A 15631-nucleotide genomic window follows, 5' to 3' on the forward strand; every position below is an offset into this window, starting at 1 on the left:
GGCTGTATATTATAGATTCCATGCACTAAGTTATTGCTTGATTTGCCCTTTATCTTGAGGATTTTTCAGGTATACTAACGAAGTCTCTTACCATGGAAGGACTTTCTTCTTGACATGCTATTTGTCCTTTTTGATGCTTGTTGTGTTTATGATGCATTATCTGTTATGATCTCTCCATAAAAGCTTCTGCCTCATATACTGGGCTTTAGTCATAGCTGAAAGCACGATGGAAATTGTGTTTTTTTTCTCCTATTATCATTTATCTTTTCCTTTACTGCCCTAAAGAGTGCTAACGTGACTCTTAGCAATGAAGGGCAGTTTTTCTTATCATGGCCTGGGTTTCAGCATGCTAATGTAAGATATCAGGGTGATGCTAAATTATTCCATTTATTTAAAAACTGACACATAAAAGGTATTTCACATGGCAGCACCAACCAAATCATATCTGACCTGCCCCACTAGTGACATTTATGGAGAAACAGGGCTATTGTTGGCTAGTTGCAGAGAAGAAAGTGTCTTTGTCATATAATTGATATTCCCAAATCCTATAAACATCATGCTCTCTTGAGAGATATATTTTAGAGTCTGGTGAGCTCATGTTTTGTTCACAAATTTTAGGGACTTTGCAGGAGGATTTGGAGTTTTGGATGTGAGGCGGGCTTCTGAATTCCAAATACTCAGGACTGGATGCTTGAATTTCTGTGTCTTTGTGAATGTAAGCTCAAACATCAAGATTTGAATCAGATGTATCAGAAGGGTAGTTTTGAGGGGCATCTGGGTGGCTCAGTTGACTAAGTGTCCAACTCTTGGTTTCAGCATAGGTCATGATCTCAGGGTCATGGGATCAAGCCCCATGTCAGCTCCATGCTCAGCGGGCAGTCTGCTTGGGATTCTCTCCTTCCTCTCCCTCTGCCCCTCCCTTTGTTGTGCTGGCTCTCTCTCTCTATCTCTCTCTCTCTCAAATAAATAAATTAATAAGATCTTTTAAAAAAAAAAAAAGAAGGGTAGTTTTGACTCCTGAAATGATATGGAATAGTGATTGTCAATGTCTAGTGTGCATAAAAATCACCCAAAGAGTTTACTGAAACAGACTCCTAGACCTCCTACCATTAAGATTCTGATTCAGTGGGCCTGCTGGGGGCCTGAGAATTGGTATTTCTCACAAGTCTCTAGGTGATGCAAGTTTGCTGATCCACATATTCAAATAAGGGCATAAGCGAAGTTAGGTGAAAAAATATAAGATAACCCTTCTTTCAGATGCACATTGTTTATTTTTATAATTTCCACCACAGTTAGAACCCTTTTGCAAGGGTTGCCTTTTCTCGGTTGCTCAAACTCATCAGGTATACTGAAGCGTCTAGTGTTTCACATCTGTTTCACCTGTCCAGAACTTCTTTCATTATCTGTCAGTGAGGCTTATTTTTCAAGTCTCAGTCTGAAGGACATTTCTTATGAGAAGGCCTTCCCCACTTCTTTGTATTGCTGAGTCCCCTCTACTCCTGTGTTTCCACAGCATCCCGTACTTTCTCTATTATTCACCACCCTTTCATATTGTTTATTTAATTGTATGTCTAACAACCTAGATTGTAATCTTCATGAAGCTCTAGACTTTTTCAAATAAGATCACTATGAATGTCTTCAAAAATAACCAATTGGATTATCAGATATAATCACTTTGTTAATTGCACATAAGGGCTGAAACTCCCATTTAAGGGACAGGAGAAGAATTGATGAAGTTCTGGAAAAGAAAAGGAACACTGCTGGATAGAGCCAAATAATGCTTCAGAAATTATCTAATTTGATTGATCCTTTGTATCGGTAGGGAACTGAATCCCAGAAAGGAAAATAGGATGGGTCTAATATGTTCAAACTACTGCTCATTCTATTCTTATCTCTTCTCCTAGCCCCAACTTTATGAAATTTGAACATCCCTAAAGAGAGGACAAGAATTCTATGTCCAAATAGAAACTGAGTTAAATCCAGGTGACATAGAGGCTACTTAACACCTGTTTTCTCCAGACTTTTCCACCTCAAGAGACTATGAAGTGAGGGCACGTTGCTATTATTACCTGAAATTGGCTAGCTCATTGTTCCTTCTGACATTGCTGCAAGACCTCAGTTCACCTCCCTCCCGCAAATCCCTATGTTATTTCTGAGTGCCCTAGTTTGAGTGCTCTGAAAAGCAGACTCTCATTCAAGATTTGCATGCAGGTGGTTTATTGGAAAGTGCTCTCAGGAACACCTGTAAAGGAGTGAGAGGAGCAGGATTAGATAGAGAAAAGTCAAACTGTAACTTGGTAATATATAAGGAAGAACTAGAACTCAATTCTCTACAAGTGGTCAGAAACAGAAGGTCAAATAATTTCTTATCTAACCAAATGTTCACAAGATAGATCCAAAGGATGCTGCTTCACAATAGATTCCTATAGATTAGTGAGATTCTGGGAATGAAGATGCCAGGGACCAAAATACATCAAATATTATGTTATAGACCACACATGCATTCTCATTTATTTATCATCATAGCTTTATGGGGTTGATTTTACAAGCTAGATGAGAGATAAGTACATCTTACCAGCTGAGTAAAAAAAAAAATTGAGATTAACAAAGACCATGCATTTTTCAAGAATCTCACACATCTACCAAGTGGAGTAGTTAAAAATTGAACCTAGATTTGTCTAATTGCATAGAAGCTCATGATTGTAACTGGAATCAGTGGCTAGAATTATGAAGAGACTTGAAACTAATGCTATGTGAGAAACAGTAAAAGAACTGATGAATGTTTAACAAGGAGAGGTTCTAGCTTATGAGAGAAAAGGAGAAATGATTAGCATTTTCAAGTCTTTGTAAGGCTAACATCTTTATAGAGAAAAGATTGGTATCCAGAGGGACCAGGACCGCATCGAAGCAATTGGAGCCGAATACCTCAGAGATATTGCAAGTTCAGTTGCCATCCACTGCAGTAAAGCAAATATCATAAAAAATGTACATACCTTTAACTAAAAAATACTTTATGGCTCAAAAATTCTAACTATCATCTGAGGTTTCAGCAAGTCATAGTCATTGATAACAGATCACCAGAACAAATAGTAATGTAAAAGTTGAGGGAATTACTGACCTATGACAGAGAAACAAAGTGAGAAAATGTTGGAAAAATTGTGCCAATGGACTTACTTGATTCAGGGTTGCCACAAATCTTCAATTTGTAAAAAACAAAACAAAACAAAACAAACAGAAAAACAGTATCTGTAGAGTGCAATAAAGCAAAGTGTAGTAAAATGAGGTATGCTTGCATTAGGACTGACATCCTGATTGTTGGAATTGTTGAAAAATGTGGCAGGGATGTCTATGGTAGTAATAATCACATAATTATTATATACGATGATAATAACTCAAAGAACTTACAGTTTGATATGCTAAGTGGTACAGGCAATCAGGTAAGTGCCTCAGTCTACAGAAGCTGGACATTTATATGGTGGCCCTGTTAGTGGAGAAACCAAGTATCCAGTGAGAATGGTCAAACCCAGCATTTTCAAACTATATTCTGCAAAGTCTGTGTTTCCCAGCCTGCTGATGGGTGGCCATAGGGAAAACAGTTCTGTAGTCAAATGGGTTTGGGAAACAATTAAAATCAAAGGAGGGTCTTTTCTGCTAGATTTCACAGAGCTTTGAACATGGGTATTGTGGGTCTCCAAAGAATTGGAGGCACTTACACTTACTTGATTAGGAAATCCTCTTTCTATGAAAACTTAATAATAACTAGTTGGGGGAATGCTGTTGAGGTGGTGATCTCTGAGACTCTGACTTATTCTGAAATTTTCTAATTCCTGAAACACCGAATGAGTCAGGAAATTTAGAATTTAGTACTACTCTTGGAATGGAGTCACTGCGTTTTCTTCAACAATTTCTTTCCCTCTCTTGAGTCTTGCTTTAGGGTCCCTGGCTAAAAAAAAATAATAATAATAATAATAATAATAATAATAATAATAAATAAATAAGACTCCTGAGACTTTTCATCTCCAATATTTTGTGGTTTTATGGGGGTTTCAGGGCATTAAAGAGGAATTTCACCTACTTGACAGATCTCAGGGGCCTGCCTTCTTTTTTTTTTTTTTTTTTTTTTTTTTTTTTTTTTTTTTTTTTTAAATTTTATTTTATTTTATTATTTATGATAGTCAGAGAGAGAGAGAGAGAGAGGCAGAGACATAGGCAGAGGGAGAAGCAGGCTCCATGCACTGGGAGCCCGACGTGGGATTCGATCCCGGGTCTCCAGGATCGCGCCCTGGGCCAAAGGCAGGCGCTAAACCGCTGCGCCACCCAGGGATCCCCAGGGGCCTGCCTTCTTGTAATTGTCGCAATTTCCAACCTGGTGGCTTTGAGTGAATGCATATTGTTTTCTGATTCCTATTCTGTTGGATAGCAGCTTGAGAATGGGAAGCCAAAAAGACCTCCCATTCTGAAGGCTTCCAAATTAGTTTTGCAGACCTCAGCAATTCAGAGTGTTTGAAGACACTGTAGAGATGTACAGCTCTGTGGTTGACCCCTCTCAAACAGTACATAATTCTGAAAAACTTGGAGCTCCTCCATAAAGCCATATTTCAGTTGCACATTTTAGGCATGAGATTTCAGCCAAGAGCCATAATATAACACTGCCGAGGATTTTTTTTTTTAACTTGCAAAAATATGCATTTGGACAACCTAGCAACTTGAAATTACAGGAATTGAATGTACCTTCTATGTTAACCAAAGTGCTACAGGTCAAATGATAAATCATAGAAACATAGAGTTTGATGCCTTCCTAGAGATTTCCCAGTCCACAGTCCCATACAAGGTTTCAATCTTTCTTATATCTCTGTGAAGTCATTGCTTAACTCCTTGATCACACTTACTGTAAAATGCATGCAATTTGAGGCAGACCAATGAAAATCACACATCTCTTATCATAAGGATGGGCTCTCTTCTCTTAAGTACGTTTTCTGTTATACCCATTTGTATTTCCTGCTCGGCATTCTGAGGATACAAAGGGAAAAATATCTGGTCTCTCCTCTATGTAGTGATTTGAGTTTTGAAAGACAAAAAAAATGTGTATCCCCCTCCACAATCTTTATTTTTTTTAAGATTTTATTTATTTATTCATGAGAGACACACACACAGAGAGAGAGAGAGAGAGAGAGAGAGAGAGAGAGAGGCAGAGACACAGGCAGAGGGAGAAGCAAGCTCCATGCAGGGAGCCTGATGCGGGACTTGATTCTGGGACTCCAGGATCATGCCCTGGGCCAAAGGCAGGCACTAAACCACTGAACCACCCAGGGATCCCCACACCCCACCATCTTTAAACAAAGTTTTAATTTTTCAACATAATCATGCCCTTTACCTTCACTGGAAGTATTATAAGCAACCAAAATAAAGCACAGGCTTTGAATTCAAAAAGTCCCAGGGTCCAAAAACCTAGTGACACTAATGACCTGCACACTAATGACCTTGAACTCTCTACTTCATAACAGGGAGCCCCAGCTTCCTCATTTTAAAATAATAGAGAATCACGATTATATCACAGGATTGTTATAAAGAATAAATGAGGCAAAATATGCAAAGCCTTCTCCATGGCACATTCTACTTCTTCCCACCCTGCACTGGCTTTCTTCTCTCTTTCTACAAACCTAATATGATATGACATGACATCATATTCTTTTATCATTCAGTGCTCCTGCTTGTCTCTCAGAAAGCCTGAGGTCTGGAGATAAACATAATTCCAGGTAAATGGCAGGGCTGGAGTCTCACCCCGATGATTTTGGTCTTTACACTTCAATTAAATGAAACTACTCTGCAGTATTAAAATGTCTCATTTCTTTTCAGACATTGTAATGCAGACCAAAGAAAGAAGACCTTGGATACTTTTTAATACAATATTAATATTGGTGAGAGGGCATTTGAAAAAGTCAAAGCAGCCAGTATGCTTGGACACTAACTAATTTCCTTAAGGATTATTTTATTATGCACTCAGTGTTCTGAAATGCCAGTATCTGCGGAGGCGGTGTGATTACTTTGCCTTTTTCATTCAGTGATTCTTTAAGAAGAGTGATCATTTTTCATTATGGAAGAAAAACTTATATGCTCTGGACTAACATAATAGAACAAACAACAAAACATCATCTCTCTGTGAAATCTGACGTCAGATTTAATCATGCAGGAGGCAATGCAAGTCACTGGACTGGGAGGCGGGGGCCTGCGTCTGGCCCCTTCTCTGCATCAAATTGGCATGTGGCTTTCAGAAGCCAAAGCTTTTTGGCCTTTTGTGATCCTGTCTCTCATCTGTTCATTAAAGGGTAGGACTAGATGATGTTTAAGGACAATTTTACCTGTTTATTTCTAGTGTTTACAATAGGAAAGGACCTAATCGGGGGAGCTACACCCAATGGTCAGCCCAAAAAGCTTCCCACCTAAGGGAGCTGAAAGCATTCACTCAATTCTAGAGAAGCAACTTGCCCAAGATCTTGCCAAAACAAATTTCCTGCCAGTCAAGGACCAAACTGTATGCTTCTTGCTTCCCAGGAAAACTGCCTTTCTGTTCATCCCTCTGCCCCTCAGATATGGGCTTTCTGATTTCTTTGGTTTCACCTGTCTACACTTCTGCATCAATAAGAAATAAAGATGCAGAAAATGTTGGTATGGCATTCACAACATGTCATTTTAAGGTGTTATGCTGAAACAGGGAACGATGCCTTGAGTTTAGATGTTGCTTTAGATAACTTTTATATTCGAAAGCTTTTTCTTCTCTTAAAATTATTCTGTAACACCACGAAAATTCTCTCCCAAAACAAAGTTTTCTGATTTGTGTGGCATAAACTGCAAATCTATACTTTGAATTTCTCTTGCAAGGCCTGTTCAATTTTTTAAATTTTTATTTAAATTCAATTAGCCGACATAGAATACCTCATTTGTTTCAGATGGAGTGTTCAATAATTTACCAGTTGCGTATAACACCCTGCGCTTACCACAAAGCCTGTTTGATGAAAACTATGGAATGGTGTTATATAATGGAAAGAAAAAGATAGAAGTAAGGGGGGATTCAGAGTGTGTTGACTCTGAAGGTTAAAATTTCACCAGAATAAGCCTGTGTCCTTACATAGTAAGCATATAAAAAGTCTCAGTTTCCTTACATAAAAAGATAAAGTTTCCATCTCACAGAGTTGTTGTAAGTCTTAAATTAGATAGGATATTAAAATCCCTTGCATGGTGCCTGGCATACAAAGGATCTCAATAAGTACACAATAGGTATTGTAAGTGAGATGTGGACCTAAGCTAAATTTCATAAACACTACGTCCCATGCCCTTCAGTGAGGTTTACCTGAACTATCTCTAAGTAGAGCACCTAATTCTAAAGATGCATCTTAAAAAAATATTTTTCAGTGACTTGGATTTATATTTGGGGATCTGACCCATCACCAGCCTACAAGTCAGGTTCATCTATCTGCCTATGATATAGTTCAGGGATGTGTCGATTTCATATTACCCTTTTTCTACTCATGAACATAAAATTGTAAAAAGTCTACATTTTAATGATAGTATATATATAAATATTCTCTAAATTTGCAAAATAGACATCGACAGGAAGAATTGGTAAGGGGATTGTAATATCCGATTCATATCACTTCAGTCCTTGGGCTAAAAGAGAAGAGGGAAGAAAAAAATTCCCTGATATCAGGTCACGAGTATAAAGGAGTCAAGTGCTTCATTGAGGACTTGATCATGCACCTATGATAATGCAGTTAGACAGGTGGACGGTGGCTTGCAGGTTTCAGAAACATTTGCACAATGTAATGGGTGAGTCAAAGGAAAACAATCACTGTTTCTTTCCCCTCTAGTGCCAGAAAGTTCAAAAGGGTGAAACAAAAACAAAAATGAAAAACTCCAACTCTGTGTCAAGCTCCATATCAGGTACTTGACAATTATCATCTCATGAGATCATGACAAGAACTCAGTGAGTGAGATATTCCGATGCCCATTTTACAGATGAGAAAACGGGAGTCCAGAGAGAGAAAGTCACTTTTTTCTCAAATTCTCATAGCTTGGAAATTTAAATCTATCTTAAAATTGAAACATTCCTAGTAAGATTTGAAATCACCGTTCTTGGTTTTCTTGACTGGAATTCCATGATTTAAATGTTAGGACTACAGAAACCTAGAATTTACAGATTGATTTTATTGTTCATGTGCTATTTTGTTGTCTCGTGTGCCACTATTTCCATGTCCATGCGATCTCAAACCTTGACCTTTTGACAAGACTTTGTTTAAATGCCACCTTTTCAACAAGGCTCACATTTTCCACTATATTGAAACTTGTAATAACCCTGCCATCTTGCACAACCCATTCACCCCATCTACATCATCTTCCCATAGATCTTTTTTTTTTTTTACCAAAGATCTTTTTAATGTCTAACAAGCTACACAGTTTTATATTTTATATTTATTGTCCCTTGTATCTTCCTCTAGAATATAAACAACAGAAAGGCAGGGATTATGTCTGCTTTTGCTCACCATGTTTTCCACTGATTTATAACAACACCTGGAACCTTTACAGGGCTCAATTGTACTTGTTGTATGAATTCCTAATGGAGCATGCCATTCTATCCATTGTTAACAACTGTGGCTTCTGGATCCTTCTCAACATGCCCTTATGGTTAGCCACTGTCATTGGATCGGACTTGTCATTTTAACTGAAATTCAAATATCATGCTTCTGTTTCCTTTTCTATAAAATAAATATGTAGGTGGTACCATCTACCATAGGCTGAGGAGAACTAAGTGAGTTAATGTCTATACAGTGCTTAGCAGAGTGTATGATCTGCAGTAGGCACAACATGTATTTTCTTTCCTCTTATTTACTGGCTTTCATTTATCTGGCTGACAGCCTACATATCTAAATAGTCCTAGTTAAAGCACAGGTGAGAATCTGTATAATCAAGAGAGTCATATCAATTTTCCATGTAATTTTGATATGGGAAACTTTATTACAACCCCACAGTAGACTTCCTCAACCCTTTAAGGCAAAACCATTTGTTTACTCACTCTTATTCCCATAGTGCCTAGTATCTATCAGTCTTCATAGACTGTTTCATGTTTATTAGCTGCCTTAGCTACAAGATGCTAATTCTTCCAGGGCAGTGTCTATGTCTCATTACTTTCTTCACTCTGTTTTCTCAAATGGTATCTGGCTTATGGTATACATTTAGTACATATTTATTGTATGATTAACATCACTACAGCACACCGGTGCAAGACATGAACACGGAAATTTCTAGATTTCATTTCTATAGCACTCATGGGGATACTGAGGCTACAGAATAAAAATAAATCAAAGAAATTATACATCTAGTTATTATCCAAGTAAAGCCTAGAACCCCAATTTTACCAACTAAGTCTTTCCTGGTATAATATTTCCACTTTTCAATTAGATATGCCTTAATATAATTCATTAACTTGCTTTTTTTCTCTTTAATTTCTTGGTTAACCTTGAAGATGCGACTCCACTAAAAGTCGAACTTTTAGAAACAAACTCCTACTGGATGATTCTATATAAAAGGATCCACACAGAGTTGACAATTTATAATATCTAGTCTGTGATTGAACTGACTAACCCTTTGGGAAGGCTGAGTCACCAAGTCTGTCCTAGAATCAGAGAATGTAGATTTGGCTGTGTGCTTAAGAGGAGAGACACTTTTCCTTTTAATCTGTTTGTCTCCCAGATTAAAGTCAGAGACTTATATGTAACAGACCCTCTTACCCATTTCCTATCTTGAATTGCACCTAGTAGGACCTCCCACCTAGTGTGGGAATCTCTACTCATTGCTTAATTGTCCAGTGTTCCCCCAACCTCAGCTTTTATACATCAGGAACAGAGCACTTACTACTTCCAAAGAGTCATTGTGGGGCTATTAGCTGCAGTAATTTAACTGAGAAATGTCTCATGGTAGCTTTGACCTATTAGCCAGAGTTCTCTTGTCTGGACCACAAAGCACATCATCCCCCCTACTCCCAGAAGACCATCTGATATTTGGAAATAGTAACCACTGCCTTTCCCCCACCCTCAACATACCAATCCAAGTCATCTCTCCTCCAGGCAAAATGTCCTTCTGGCTCAAGCTATTTTCATTGGGTAGTAAACCAAAAATGTTCGGTCCCTTTCTTTTCTTTGATGGCAAAATCTCTTTGATTTACCATAAAAGATTGTTTTTGGACTCCCAAAATGAAAGGGTGAGTTGACCAATAACAAGCATATCATTCATTGGTGTCTTTCAGGGACAGTCTCATTCCACATCATTTAAGTGGTATGTGGGAAAGGAAAAAGGAAAAGGAAATAGCATTTATCAAATGCCTACTATGTTTTGGTCACAGCACATCGATTAAGTTCTGGGATCCTCCCAACATCCTTTGAAGTACATAGTATTATACCACATTTTATAGGTGAGAAAACTGAAATTCAGCAGTTTTAAGGAATTTGCTCCAAGCCAAACATCTAGAAAGTGGTAGAGTTGGAATTTGAACCCAAGTCTGTAGAATCCCTTAGGTTGTCCTCCTGGCATTCTGCCAAGATGTCTCCTGTCTCAGGGTACAAAACTGTGGTCAAAATTCTACTTCTTTTATATATCTGTGAATGCCTCCCATGAACCATAAACAATATGATCTTCCAGTGAATCTGACATAAATATACTACAAGGGCCACAACTGGCCAATTGAATGATGCATCTTCCCCACAGGTGTGTGTCTGAACATGGTCCCGAAGAGCAAAGCCATGTGATCACTGATATTCTGTGTAGGAGTACAAGACAAAATTCAAAACTAAATGCATTGCTTAACATTTTGGGGAAGCCTGGGTGGCTCAGCGGTTAAGAATCTGCCTTCAGCCCAGGGCATGATTCTGGGGTCCTGAGATCGAGTCCCACATCGGGCTCCCTTCATGGAGCCTGCTTCTCCCTCTGCCTGTGTCTCAGCCTCTCTCTCTTTCTCTCTCTCTTTGTGTGTGTGTCTCTCATGTGTAAATAAATAAAATCTTTTAAAAAATGTTTAATTGATTTTTCTTGTGCATTTTTCTTCTCTATGAATGACATAACCATTGCATCTTTGTCTGTATTTCCTCCACACATCTAAACTCTCACTACCAATTCTGCCTACCAAAGACTCCTCATATTCGGACTCTTCTCTTCATCTCTTAATTAAGACTAACCTCCTCATTCATTTGTCCTCATTACTCTAATCCCTCCTAGTAGTCAACCTAACTGTAGTCATATTTACTCTAGTTCCTCCCGTAAAGTGCATTAAGAGAGATGTTTCAGAAATAGCTCAGAGCATATCATCTCTCTCTCAAAAATCTTCAGTGCCATTAGGGGGAAATAGTCATCACATTTCCCTTTTCAGAAGACTCCACTAAAGTAACACTTTGCAACTTAGACTAATTTCACTCTCTCCTTCCCAGAGAGGAGGAATAAACCAATTTCTGGGTGAGAGATTTTGGCCTACATTTCTTGACTGGGTGGAGCTAATCTATTGAAAGACTATGAATATTAAGAATTCACTTTCTTGCTTTTCTGCGAGGCACCAGTGTGACATAGTGCACTGTGACTTGGGACATTCTAAGGTCAGAATGGGCACTTCGCAGACTAGAGTTTTCCCTTATCCTATTCAGTCAGCATGGGTAGGTTTTGCCACAGTAACAGAAAACTGAAGACCCTCAAATCTAGTGACCTCAAACCATGAGTATTTCTTTCCCACTTATGCTCTATGTCCATGACGGGTAAGCAATAATATAGCTTCATGTCATCTTCACCCCACGACTCAGGCTAATGGATTAACAACAATGAACCCCTGATGGTCATCAGGGCAGAGGGAAATAAAATACAGATACACTGAACCTTTCACTGGCTCTCAAAGCTTCTGCTCAGACACACGTCACTTCTGCTTATATCCCACTGGACAAAAAAGGTTTTTTTTTTTGGTCACATCTGAGTTAAAAAGAGTGGGGTATTATATCCTGTCACAGGTTGGGTAACACAGAGAAGGGCACCAGATATGAGGGACTAGTAATGTATAATACCCTACCTGCAGCTCTCAAAAAGTCTAGCCTGGAGGGTGAAACGGAGAGCATTGGCAAGCCCAGTTAGTCCTATAAATTCGCTAAATCATCTAACTTAGTATTTAGCCACTAAAAAGAAAAGGCTGACATTTTGAACTGATGCTCAGAAAGGGGAAGTTATTTGTCTCACTCTGCAAAGGTTGTGAGCCTCACAGCAAGAACTAGAAGCTAAAGCTCTTTCCACTAAATCAGATTGTTTCTCAAGCTTCATTACCCACGTCTGGCACAAAGTAGGTGTCTAGCACACGCCTGTAGAGCTGAATCAAATTTATATGACCCACTGGTCAATCCTCCCTGAAATGTGTTTTTTCTATTCAATAAACATAGCTTCCACCTGTGTTCTATGGGCTAGGAAACTCCACCACATTCTTAACACAGAACTTCCACAGTAAATAAATCCCCTATCCTTCATCCAGCCTGTCCAGACGCACATTTTGATTTCCTATATTGGTGTCATATCACCAGACCCCCAAAACAATAAATGAAAAACAGACAGATGTCTTAGGAACAGGAAAAGTCTCCACGTGCCACCCCTCATTCTTGGTTTAATGTTAATCCCATTTCCCTGCTTCTAGGCCAACAATCTTCTCCCTCAAGCCCCAATCCCTTCCCTCTCTGGAAGAAAGACTAGGTATTTCTTGAATTCATTTATTGTGTTTTTCCTTCTCTTCAGTCATCTTCCCTAGTAACGTCTTCCATATGTCTGTGAGCCATTGTGCTAAAGAGCTCTGCCCAAAGTCCTTATTTATTCTGAGTGGATTGGAATGGCAGCCTTAAGTCTGGTATTTCCTCACGTTTGACAGCTTGAATTACAGACTTTGGGTACATTTAACGTAATCCATTCATGTGGAATGGCTGTTGTTCCTCTCATAGTAGTTTGAAAATATAAATATTTACAAACCCCTAAGACAAAAGCTCTTACTGACAAGGTCTCTAAAGCAACAGCTCCATGGACAGGAACCTTTTCACTTAGAGTTTTCCACTGACAGAGTCTCAATTCTCCTGGGTCATGTGCACTCCATTTAATGTTAATGGAATCTTAGTGAACTCACTGGAACTTATCTCTCTACATGTCCAAAGAGGGAAGGGAGTAGAGCAAGAGTATGGGGGATGGATTTTCTCATCAGGACACAGTCAGCTAGCTCCTTTAAGGCCAGAAATGAAGTTCTTGGAATTGAAGACAGTGTCTGACCCTGTAGGAATTTCTACTACGCTGTGCCTTCTCTGATCTAGGAACTATGATAAATGCTTTTCATGTCATGATGTATTGATAACTCATAATCCATTTTATTGATGTAGAAATAAGGCTTTGAGAGATAATGAGTTCATACAATGTCAAACACCTACCAAGTAGAGATTCCAGGGATTTTTTTTAAAAAATATTTTATTTATTCATGAGATACACAGAGAGAGAGGCAGAGACATAGGCAGAGGGAGAAGCAGGCTCCATGCAGGGAGCCCAATGTGGGACTCGAAACCGGGACTCCGGGATCACACTCTGAACTGAAGGCAGGTGTTCAACCACGGAGCCATCCAGTCATCCCCTACTCCAGGCATTTTATTACAGACCTATTTTCTTCAGATAGAATTGGAAGGACTAGGATAGTATTATATGTAAATTGTCTGAATGCAGATCGTAAGGGAACACTGGAAGGATCAATATTTCTGAAAAATGTGTGAGCTACACATGACCTACAATAGCCACATTAGATCTCCCCTATTTATGTCCATTTCCTTTACCCTATCAATATCTATAACTCTCACTATTCATCCTTTTAAAATAGCTATTCACCTATATTACTTGGGATCAATTTCAGCTGTATATTATATATTTTGCTTGTAGCAAAATAAATAATAATATTTTAAAATAAGATAAAAGATTTGCTTTCTTTCATTTTAAGCACATTGTGGAGAAGGAGGTCTGAATTCGGTACAGTGGTTTTAGTTACATCTGTGACACAGGGTCCTTTTACCTCTATTCCACCATCCTTTCAGTGTGTATCTCATCCTCATTGGACCAAATGAGGATGCTGCTATAGTGGCACCCATAGGACCTTGCTCCAAGCATCAGGAAGGAGAAAAAGGAGAAAAAAAGGATATGTGGATTCTCTTTTAAGAAGACTTCCCAGAACTACTTTCTACATACTACTTCAGCTTAGATATCTTTAACTGGAACTTTGTTGCATGATGGCATCTAATTGCACAAGGGAAAAGAGGATGGGAAACTTAATCTTATGGGTGAGTGGTAATATGCTCAGCTAAAAACTGTGGCTCAGTGTCACTGGGAATGGGGCAATGAAAATTAACCCAGTTGACAGACAGTGGGACCAAAAGTAGAAATCTTAACTATTGCTCTAGAAGTTTTGTCTTGGCTAAAGAGAACTTTAGCAGAATGAATATTGGGAAGCAACTAGAAGTCTTTGACTCACCACATTTCAAATTCCAACTTAAGTACCACCACAAGGATTTAGAAAGAGTTCTGGCTTCAGCATCAAACAGACATGGGTTCTACCCTATTTCCCTCTAGATAGATGGCTATGGTTTAGACAGGCATACAGACATAACTGAACTACTTGAAGAGTGCAGCCAGATATGAAACCCCTCTCTCAAACAAGGCCTATCACAATGCACAGGGGATAGTAAGAGAGTAGTTTTTGGTTTTGTGTTTGTTTTTTGTAATCTAAGTGAGTCAAAGAATATAACTGGTACAATATGCTAGACAGAGCTCAGGGGCTTAGAGAACCAAAATTTTAGGGCACGAGACACCACACAAAGTGAAAATGATAGAGCAAAGCTGAGTCAGTGTTTACCCTGCTCTAGACCCAAGATTTTATTGAGGCAGAAAAAGAGGAAGAGCTTGCAGATAAGTCCTGCATCCAGGGAAGGTAGGAGTGAACATAGAGTCTTGGAGAAGGTGAAAGGACTTTGTATTTTCAAAGCGTTCACATAAAAACGGGGTGCAAAAGTGACCTCAGCTGGGACATGGACTAGGTGTCCAACATCTATGAATGAGGCCAAGGCCAATCAAGACCAGTCCTGAACCCTGGCAATGGAAGGTCCTGAGGGGCGCTGGACAGGATGAGGATGGATGGCAAACAATTGAGGAAAAGAAGTTTGGCCACATCCTGGAGAATCTGTGGTCAGTGATACATTAACCAGCCTTGGCCTCACAAAGTTTTAATTGGAGTCATTTCCCATGAATGTGGCCAAGAAAACTGTAAAAGGAAAGAAAAGGGACAAAAACAAAGAAAAACCAAAACCATTCAGTGGGGGCCCACTAGCTTCCAGGACCAGCCAGACAGAATTAAAGCCCATGGGATTTTAACCCTTTCTCTACTTGGATTCTGGAGTCAGGAATGGATTCCCAACCCACCCCACTACTTACTAACCGTAGACCCTTATGGAATTCTATCATGTCTCTCATCCTCGTTTTGGGGGTATTTAAAAAAGAATACTTGCTTCACAGGGTGGTTGCATGTATTATATGAGATGAGAGAGTTGAA

This window comes from Vulpes lagopus, chromosome 7 (assembly GCF_018345385.1).
Source record: "Vulpes lagopus strain Blue_001 chromosome 7, ASM1834538v1, whole genome shotgun sequence".
Lineage (NCBI taxonomy): Eukaryota > Metazoa > Chordata > Mammalia > Carnivora > Canidae > Vulpes > Vulpes lagopus.